Genomic DNA, 11271 nt, shown 5'->3' with positions numbered 1-11271 from the left:
AGAGGGAAATAGGAAAGGGAAGGGCAGCTGGTAAAACACAGTCAGAGCTGATAGGAAAACGACCACCATACAACACAGTGCCTGCCTTTGCCTGGAAGCTCGCACCAGGACAGGACCAGAGGAACGGACTGAAAACATGCTAAGTACACACATGTGCCAGGTATCTCCTTCTTACTGGCCTATACATCTAGCAGATGTTTGCAGAAAAGGGCTTCACTCTTGTCCGCTCCATCACGTAACTTCTGCTATGAATGGCATCTGTTAATTTCACTTACTGATCTCTTTAACAGGGAAAAAAAAAAAAAAAAAAAAAAAGCTTTTATTTTACCATCTGGAGCCCTTTAAGCTTTTTTCCTTCTGGGAGATATTTTTTTCCAAATGGGTAAACATGTCAATGCCCTCATATCCTTTCAGCATTTCATTTTCTGGGCACAAAATAATAAAAGTAGTCAGATGTGTAGTTATAATAGGCGTTCTTCATACAAGACCCTATTCGAATTATCCTCAACTGTTCAGAGGATTTTTGCTGATGAGGTGTTGTCAGCCCTCTTCAGCTGGGCAAATGAGGGGAGAGACAAATGTCAGCAGTTTTAGCTCCACGTTCTTCCTCTTGCTTTTGTCAGCACTGCAGCAATAAGCAGAGGCCCTGGCAAAGATCGGGGCACTATTTGTTAGAGCTGGTCTACACTGGAAGTTTTGCCAGCAGAAGTATGCTTTTTTTGGCTTGGGCTCATAGACCAGCAAACATTTGGATAGTAATGTTTCCTGAGAGAGACAAGGCACAGGCACGGACCAAGCGAGGGTACATTTTTGGCTTTCAGAGCTTAGGTCTAACATGAAATAACCTGGAAGTTAGGACTGAGATAGGCACGATGGGCAAGTAGGGCTCTCGAGAAACACAGCAGAAAGCCCAGGTAGATGTTCAGGCAGTTCTCACTGGACTCCAGCCCAGGCAGCTGTGTCCCGTGGTGCTGTCTGGAGTCCTGTGTGCCGTGAGAGGTGGCCTTGCAGACTCCATCCTGCATTCTTTAACGTCAGTAGTAAATCCATTAACTCCAATGAGGGTTGAAATGAGCTTGTAGATAATGTATGCCAGTCCTTTACCATTAGGTCAATTAATCTGCAAAAGTTCCCCGAGGGAAATTGGAGCTCTGAAATTTTAAAGAGAGCAGAGCTTCCCAGAATAAACACTTCGGACTTGTAAGAATGTTCCGTTTGCCAGTGCTTCTGCGGGAAATTATTTTTTAAAAATATTTATCTTTCTCTGCTCTACACCAAACAGCAAAGAATTTTTTGTTCTCAGTTTCCATAAGGGTTTAATGAAGTGGCTAATAAGCGACTTGTTGCACCTCCACAGGAGCAAGAGGTGTGCTGCATTTCAAACGGTTGTAATGGCAGCAACCGGAATACTTGTTTCTCTCGTTCCTATGCAACTTACATCATTTCCAAAGGAACAATGAAATCCTGAATTTGTAACAACTTGTAGGCTTTTTCAAATTTCTGGGAGAAAAGGCAAAGAGGGGACAGACATCCTGTCTTTTTTCTCCAAACAACAAAAAAAAAATCAATCAAGAAGCAATTCAATTTCTGAAGAAAAATGGCTGGGAAATGGATTTCTATATCAAGGGGAACCTCTATAGACAGGTTCTATCGACTGCTACAGGGAACAGCCTAAGACATCCCTTTAAGCTCAGAACTTGAGCGCCAGCAGAGCAAGAAGTTGGAGGCCAAACCTAGCTTTCCTTAGTAAAACAAAAAAATTACTTAGGCTAAATACTTGAATATGGACTGTTTTGATTCCCTCAAAACTGAATGCAGTTTGTGGCATGTGTATAATGATACACTTCAGCTCAATTTTTCTGCTGGCTTAGGAGGCTGTAAATGTGCTGAGTATCTTCCTCTAGCTGGACCGAAGAGCCAATAACAGAGTTTTAACATTTAGGTATATTTGACACTTCCCTAGTCTCACAGCATGCATTTCCTGGGCACTCAGTGGGCTTCTCTGATTTAATCAGTACCGTCTCTTGGCTGTTATGGTCCTGTTGACATCTACACAGTTGGTCTGGTTATCTCTATAGCTGGCAACTAAACAATTAAGGGCGCTGTTCTGCATGTGCTAGTGTTAAGCCCTTGGGTACCGACAGCAGTGCAGCTGCAGCAGGATGTACCTGACACACGCAGATCTGCTAGAAATCCTATTTGTGTAGCTGAAACCTGAGGAGTCACACTAACTAATTTCCCCGTGGTTAGTTAGAGCTGGTTTAATGTTAGCTGGCGGATTATGGACTGCAGCCACAAAGCGAGCTGATATTTACACAGACAGGTGCGGTGTCAGTGAGAAAAAAATGAATAAATAAATAGCCATGTCTATTCAAGTGATGCCTCTAATGTTGTGGCATGGGAGAACATATCAGGAGGGCCTGATCCAACACCCTCTGGATGCAGCAATGCTTTTTTCATGGCTTTATTGCAACATGTCCTTAGACTCAAGTAGTAGCTGGAAAGCGTTCAAGAAATGTTACTTCAGCAAATAATAATAATCTCTACCTCCTCATAGCATGCTTATATAATTGTGATATGAGTACCAGATAAAGATACCTGTGATTTTGCATCTCCTGTGCAAATAAATTCATGGGACCTTACTAGAATTACATACATGAGCTTCAGACATGCTCACACAGAGACTTAGCCTGAGTAAAAGCTAGGACTGGTAAAGCAATTTGAAACTTGGAAATTGGAATGCATATTGTTACGGTAATGCCTTTCCTGATTTTGTATATAACTTTTTCTCATTAGAGAATTTCACTGATTGTCAAAAAATAGTCTGTTTCTTAGGTTAAGAGAACACAACATAAAAGTGAATGAAGTATTAATCCTTCAGATACCTGGACCTAAATGCTATCATACTGTTCTGTCCTTCTCTTCCTAATGGGAAGACATTTCAAATGAACTTAAATATGTTCTCCAAGTAATCTACAATTGCGATGAATATCATTGCACCGAGACTTTAGTCTTGTAACATTTCTAAGGGATGAATGTTGAGATCTCTTTAAAAAGGCGTTTTCATGGTGTACCTTTCAAATTACACACAGAAGTTGTGCTATAGACACTATTTCACCTGTTTCAGCTGCATATGCAGCTCCAGACTGTGGGAAAATATCTCTTCAATAATTCAGAGTGACAAATTCATGGCTTAAAAAACAGTCTACAAGTTTTGTTTCCCATATACACTTTTGATAGTTTTCCCAATGTAAATAATGGGAAATCACTGTCCACTGGGTCAAAAAGAGGAAGAAAGAAGTCATCAGTTCTGAAATTCCTTGGCTGTGGAGCTGTGAATGCTTGCAGCCTGTTCACTCAGCCCAGTGGTTTCAACATTGTCACTGGCAGTGGTCTGGCAGCATGCAGCTTGCCTCTGAGAGCCCTGTGGATGGTCCAGAAGATGACAATTAATTGTTGGTAACACCACCAGTACATGTTGGTGGGCACTGACCTGCTATCTAACCTATTTGTATTCTGAAGATGCTTAGAGCTCCATAAATAATGTTTTAGGGGTCTGCCTGTAATGGTTACATATTTACTCATGACTAGGTGTATTTATTTTTATAGAAAAAGGAAGGAATTAAACACTGATTTTCCAACAAAAGAAACATCCTCAGCTAATGGGGAAACCATGAGGACCTGCCACAGGAAAAAATCTTAAGCATGTGTTTATTGTTTAGTTTTAAGTATGTGTTTTCCTTTCCATACTTTCCATCCGAACAAAAGGAGTTTTTTCTAAAACAATGTAGAATTTGCTGAATGTTGTTGGTCCATTTCAGAAGGTTGATGAGCTCCTCTGGAAAAAAAAAAAAAAAGCTATTTAGGAGAATCACAGGAAGAGCCTGCAGTAACCCATGCACCACAGAGCTGTTGGCTTTAAGTGGAAAAGAAATATGTAGAGTGTGCTAAAATAGACCAGCCAGGCAAAGCCAGCCTGGGGTGAATGTGCGTGTATATATGTATCGCACATTTAGTCAATGTCAGTTCCTTTTTCTTGGGGAGACAGTTTGGTATTGATTTTTTTCCAATGTCTGTTATTTATGTGGCAGTACTATTATTATGTGGTATTATTAATTTTGTAACATTATCATTAATGTGGTATTATTATGGTATCGCTAGTGTTATTATCACAGGGTATTTTTCCAACATTTGATATTTAGTAAACCATAGGCGCAATTATGGTTTACGATTGGCATGCATGTGGCTAATCCATCCCAGAAATAGACTCTGTGTAGGCGGGACTGCTTGTGTGCTGCTCTCTGCAGACCCACTAGGCTGTTTCCTACTGGGAAGCCAAAAGGAGGTCACCATTTGTTCTGAGCGAAGATGCTCCTGATGTGATTCCTGATTTTGTTTACATCACAAATGCATTCCTTATTGACACATATAAAAGGCAGGACAGAAGCAAGCCCTGTGCTTTTGAGGTGGGAAAATGAAGTACCATTCAGCTACGAAGCTCAGATTTGCAGAGAATGAACTTCGCACAAGTACAAACGTATGTTTATCAGATGGAATGTGCATCAACAAGTGCCATTGCCCAACTTACCTTGCTTTGATCGCATCATGTCGTTTGTGAAGCTTATCTAGAGAGTGAAGCAAGCGGTTGACATAAAGTGTTGCCTGAACATAGAATGAACTTTGATCAGCTATAAGGGAACACAAGCAGGTTACTGGAATTGTTCACATCATGAACCCTTTATTTTTTTTCTGTGGGGATCTGACACACTTCAAATTAAACTGAAATTAAGAGTTTATATATATATATATATATGTATATTTCTACAAAGCATTGCAAATGTATATAAACCAAGAAGAAAGCAGAAACTTCAGAAGTATATACTTCAGTGACTAAGCAATCTAGATTTTGCCATTTCTGTATCTGAAAATTCAAGAAACTTGATTTTTGGAAACAAAGCTCTCTGTGTGAACTGAATGGGCCTGTATGGCTTTTTTGAGCAACCAAAAGTAATGGTTCAGTCTGAATTTGAACTAGCAACGACACTATATAATTGGATTTGGTTCCATTTGATTTAGTTTTTGTTTTTTACTCCTCTTCAGCTGTTCTCTCTTAAAAATGGAAGATAGATTCATTCATAGAATATATGACTGGGTAACCCACTGGAACATGTAGTGTTTTTTGTTGTTGTTGTTGTTTAGTTTAGTTCAAGCATGAATGTTTACTTTCTTCCTGAGAGATTTAATTTCCATCCTGAGAGATTTAAAAGTCCCAGAAGAGAGGCTGAAAACCACTGTGACTCTTCCAGGACTGGGGCCGTTGCCAGCCAAACCACCTGAGAGGTTTGAGAGGGACCCCAGCTCCTCACGTTACTGCAGTCAAGACTTAGGCAGGGGCTGTCCTGATTTCCCCAAGGTCATGAGGCTCCTGTGTTTTTCGTGCTCTCCTGAGAAGACCTTCTTCTCCTGAGAAGAAGGTTTGATATCCAGGATACATGCTGCAAAGCTCAAGATTCGAAGTTTTCTGGGACACTTTTGCCATCTGCTTACTGTGGGATAGGTCTCATCCCACCAAAATGTAGTTCAAACTCAGGGTATCTGTGCGTTGTGGCTGGTATCAGGGCCACCTGAGGACAATTTCATTCATTTGAGAATTTCTGGGGCAAAAGGGTCCCTCGGTTCTGGCCTCCCTCTATGAAGCGAGCAAGAATGGACAGGCAAAGGCAGTGCCAGGGCTCCCTGCACACGAGGGGCCTGCCCAGAGCAGCACGTGGCTGCTGGTGAGCTGGGTGGTGTGGTTGAACTGGGATGGAGCAGCTGGCAGACAGCAGAGAGTGGCACCTTGCATTTATTTATGGTTTTCGTGATGGATTTCTTACCATGCATGAATAATTTTTCAATTATTTGGGCAGCAGGTACTTTTCAGAGAAAACAAAGGTCCTCATTTTCCGCAGGGTAGTGTGCCTGTTAACATTAGTACATCTGTCAGAGACTCCTGCTTAGCATATATGTCCTCTTTAATGTTCGAAGTGCAAGAAGCTTAGCAGATTCGAGAGGACACCAGCATAAAAAGCATTCCTCGTTCATCAGTGGATACTTAGGAAATAAACAGGACACCGGTGCGGTAGGAGAACAAATGTTACAGCCACATGACCTCTCTGGCGAGTCCACATCCACTTCATCAGCCCAGCACAGCCTGCCCTTCTGCAGACCCCCTCTGGAGACTTGCATTTCTCTGTGGCGTCGGTACTGTGGACGCAAACAGGCTATCTGTCCCTGCCTCGCATTTCATTTAACACCAGCTTTGTGCAAATGGAAACTGATGATTCACAGGGATTGTTCTGGGCCTGGTTCATTAGAGTGTGGAGAAAATATCACAGTGGCTGTTCCAGAGAGGGCAAAATGATGTACCCTGAGTAAACACACTGTACTGGCTGGGGAGCTCCCTGCAATAGCCCAGCTTTACGCCTCCACGTGCATATATCTCTTCTGCCTGACTCCGAACCGAGCTTATTTATGTCAAGGCTACTTGTGAAAATGAAAATGCTGTTCATCCAAAGTAGTCAAAAAAATGCATTGAGCTTCTGGCTGGCACAAAACCAAGGCCTCAGTGCTTCGCACAAAGTGTCCCCAACTCGTGAGTAACACACACAATATGACAGAAAGTGACAGCGGAGTTTGGCATCAGAAAGCTTTTACATAGTTTGGAGTCTTAATTATCAGAAATCCCCCCCCCCCCCCAAATGGTGTATACACAGGTATATCTATGTTTGTGTTATGAATTTGGGGCACCAATAGCCTAAATAATTAACATTTGGAAACAAAGGTAAGGAGGACTAATGTAGCAATGGTAAACAGAGCAAAGAGGTGCCCTGAAGTGTTGCAGGGTAGCAGAGTGGAAAACATATGCTGTGAAACACATACAGTGCTTGAAAACACCATATGTTGCTTTGCCAAGACATCTAGCTGTGCCACTTAGCCATGCTGAGCATTGGTCATGAAGCAAGTTGCTCTGCCGGGAGGGAATCGGAGTTAATGATCCTGCCTTTAAACAGGCTTCCCAACGCAGGAGCCCTCTCTAACCACAGACCTTCATTCTTGTAGCACAACGGGGGCCGTCATCCTTGTTAGGACTTCTTCTGTGATATAAATTATAAAAATAAGGTTTGTGAGCCTAGGTGTGAAATGATTCCTAGTGCATTTTGTAGAATATTACTACCTCGAGAGTCATTGCGAGGCTTGATGCCTTTTGGTAAAAAGAGTTGTGCCCTAGCGGCAGCGGCAGTCCTGCTCAGAGCAGGAGGCTGGCCACCAAGGTGTCTCCCAGCCCACATTCCTACTCCATGGGCAAACAACACATCTGGGAATCCAGCTAGGAAGATTTATTAAAGCATCATACAGTGTCTTGATTGATGCTGCCCTTTGCCCCCTTTAGGCAGATGTTGCTATTGCCAAGTGGCTCCAAATCTGTCAGATGCATCCCAGGAGTATCCTCCAGTGTGACTAAAATCCTTGTGCACAAGGGACATGCAGGCACCACTGGTGAAGAGACCCTGGCAGAATGTCAGCGAAAACATTCATCAACAAGCATCAGCAATCACTGATGTGAAGAAGGAGATAACATATACCCCAGCACTTAAATGCAATCCTGCCACCTGTAATGGCATTTTGCCTTCAGAATTCAGTAACCAGTGGAGAACCTTGGCACCCCCAGCTCCCACATGTTCCCCTCTCTCCAAAGGAAGCCTGAAATGCAAAGAGATGGAGAGAAAGCTTTGTGGGTCTGAACTGGCAGTTGGAAGAGAAATCAAAAATACTCAGAGAGCAGCACAAAAAAAAATCAGTACCTTGCCAAGATTTGAATATAAATAATGACTTTCTGCTGTATTCTGCCTAAAATTCTCTTTGCAATTTCTGTCAGACAAGGTTTTAATATCTAATTCATCACATTAATTTAGAGATTGAAGTGAGGAAGTTAATGATAAAGTGTGTCTCCTTTTGGCAACATGAAAAGGAAAGGACTTGTAGAAGGTGAGGTGTATCCTGAGAAAACATCAGCTTAGTTCTCAGCAATGGTCAGAAAAGCAAGGGTAGATCTGAGTTGTTCAGAAGAAGGTAAAGGACTAAATAGGGAATGCCATCATGCCTCTCTATGATGCATCTGCATCCTGAACAGTGCATTTGGTTTGAAACAGCTCAGAAAGAGTCACTGAATCGAAAAGTTACGGGGAAGATTGACAAGATTTTTGAAGCTAGAGTACAACTTTTCTACAACAACAATTCAAACAACTTGGAAACCTTCAGCCTGGCAAGGAGCAGATTCAAGGGTCTGTAAAATCTTGAGTGGCTTGAGGGAGCTGGGCATTATTCATGTTCTCTTCTGACACAAAACTCATAGACATTGACCAAAATAAGCGTAGGCAGGTTCCAATGAGCAAAAGGAGGTGGGCTATTGCCAAAACACAGAATCACAGAGTGGTTGAGGTTGGAAGGGACCTCTGAAGATCATCCAGTCCAACCCCCCTGCCAAGCAGGATCACCTACAGCACATTGCGTAGGATGGCATCCAGGCTGGTTTTGAATATCTCCAGAGAAGGAGACTCCACAACCTCTCTGGGCAACCTGTGCCAGTGCTCTGTCACCTGAACCATAATGCACAATGCACAATTAACTTTTATGACTTCCTGCTACAGGATTTTGTGAATGATAAATGCTTTGGATTTCACAAGATATCTCAACAAATCCATGGGAAAAGTCCATCTAAAAAAAAGCCTAACTAAACACAAAAATCACCATAAATATTCACCAAGTTTTTCAAGCTCTTCCATGTCCTTTCATCCAGACTAAAACAACTCTCACTAAAGGATATCTGTTGATAGTTTGAAAGACACTGTTTAAAACTATTTTGTTATTATCAACGCCTAACTTGTAGTTAGTTGGTAGTCTGTCTATTTGGGGAAAATACTCATTATTTTCAAAAGACTTAGATGATGAAGAAAAGAGAATATTCCCATGCAAGGCTTCCCTGCTTTGAACGTTAAGACAGAGCACAGCTGAGAGACCTTTGCAGGTTATGAACTTTCAGCTTTACCTGTCCACTGCTATCTCATCCTGTCAGGGATGTTTCTGCTTGAAGTTACACCTCGAGTCTTGCTAACGTCTCAACAATTTCAGAGGATTTTTCATTCATATTCCAAGTTGTAATGGAACAGAAAATGTATGTGTGGCTGAACTATGATGTGAAATCTCTAGTATCCAAGGAAACAGAGAACACACACGGGAACTCATCTTCTAAAAAGCTAAACCAAATTATCTGTGTCATTTTGCTTGTCCAAGGGACTTATTTTCTCACTCAGATAAGCCAGTGTAAGAATATGAAAAATGTCAAAGTGGAACCCACGCTGCAAAATTTAGATCACGGTCTCAGGCACCCTAGTTCTTAACAGGATTTTCATCTGCAGGTATAATTTTTGCCCATTAAAATCACAATAATGAATCACAGACTGATAATTTGTCTCCATAGAGCTGGATCATCTCTTAAAATGAGATTATTGCAAACAGCTTGAGACTGGACATGTTTTCATGCAAGTTGCTAGTTCAAGCCCACCAGTAGTGAAAAGAAAATCATAATTAGGTTGGTTAGACAAAAAATAAGAAGCACTGGGGAGAAAATACTGACATAGCATCCAGTAAACTCAAAAGAACCACAAAAGGACAATTTCTCCTCATGTTTTCACTTCAGTTTACTTGCTGCCACCGAGAAATTAGAACTGCCAAAATGCTCAGAAAAATGTTTTAGTCTGGAGCTTTCCATTGCAGCAGGGTGCTTGTGTTACACGTACAAATGAGAAGAAACTTTTAGTAAAATGGTATGGATAACTAGCTCCTTTAATTTGTTTTGTGTAACTGAGCAAGGCCTGGCAATGCTTTTTGTTTTGTTGCTTTTTTACAAATGTAAAACCATCATCATTATTGAGAGTTACTCTTTCAACGAATATTCAAGAGCAGACAAACTCTTAGGCATAGGGAAAGTGGCAAAAAATACAGCCCAGGAGCTGTCTGTGAGTCTCCATAACTTATTTTTAGAAGTAAATAAGAAAACAAGAAGAAATATAGCATCTTAATGCTAATCAGTGTAAGAAAAAGATGTCTTCCTTGTTTTAAAGCACTGTGCTTTAGTATTTCCCACAATGTGCACTCACACATGGAAGACTGCATGAACACACACGAGCTCTGCCGTGTGCCTAAGACTGGCATATACAGTTAAAATTTTCTGTAGAGAGATTTTTAGGACAAGGGATGAGAGTATAATCTACTAAAAGACCAGTTTGGCCAAGTACCTGCATGTCTTTTTGTGGTGTCACCTGCGGGGTGAGAAGTAGACAGGGCGAGAGCTGCCCAGCCCTGGCTCTAGGCAGACCTGGCAAGTTTACACACACACATATGCCTGTTCATATGCACATGTATGCATACACTGTTCTCAGGCAGACGGCAGAACACAAGCCTAAAATGATCTCAATATAAACACAGTATCTCTACAGGCACAAAAATTGCATTGGCTTTGGGGGGAGGAGGGTTGCCATCAGGTGGCCAATCAGCACTGGTGGTGGTGTGGTGCACCTCTGTGTGCCCTCCATCCATCTGTTTGTGGGCAGTCATGCAGACACCTTGCAGGCATACGACAGCAGGTGACGAGGTAGCAGTATGACTCTCTGGTTGCAAGCTCAGGAGTTGCCAGGCCTCCAGTGTGAGGGAAACCTGAGTATCTACTGAGGACTGGGAATTTAGGAGGAGGTAGAAGGAACTTCTGCTATTTTCATGACCTTAAAGTGAATCCCTTTATTCTGTCGAGGAGGAGTTGTCAAAAATCAATGATTTTTGAATGTTCTGGGCTAGGTTCTACTTCATTTGTGAAGAAGAAAGCAGAGATCCACACTGCACAGCCAGGACTTCCCTGGTCAGTTCTCAGATCAGTGACCAGCTCCAGTAGCTGTGTGGATACAGATGAACCAAAATGTGGAACTAAAACCAAAGCAATTAGTAGTCACCCCAGGGTAATTGCTTGGCTTAGCCCAGCCACTGTATGACTTTGAGTCAAAAAATGCCCCATTGCAAAGACCCAGTTTGTGCAGGGCGCTCACAGATGGGAGCTGGCAAGCCCCATTCTTAGAACAACACCACTTAAGGAGTGGTGGGACTGGGAAACTCCTGTTACTGCTTTCTGTGTTCAGGAGGAGAGAATATCCAGCTCTGAGAAGAGCACCAAGCTCACCC

This window comes from Anser cygnoides, chromosome Z, assembly GCF_040182565.1.
Source record: "Anser cygnoides isolate HZ-2024a breed goose chromosome Z, Taihu_goose_T2T_genome, whole genome shotgun sequence".
Classification (NCBI taxonomy): Eukaryota; Metazoa; Chordata; class Aves; order Anseriformes; family Anatidae; genus Anser; species Anser cygnoides.
The sequence above is the reverse complement of the archived record's forward strand: the minus strand, read 5'-3'. Positions refer to the sequence as shown.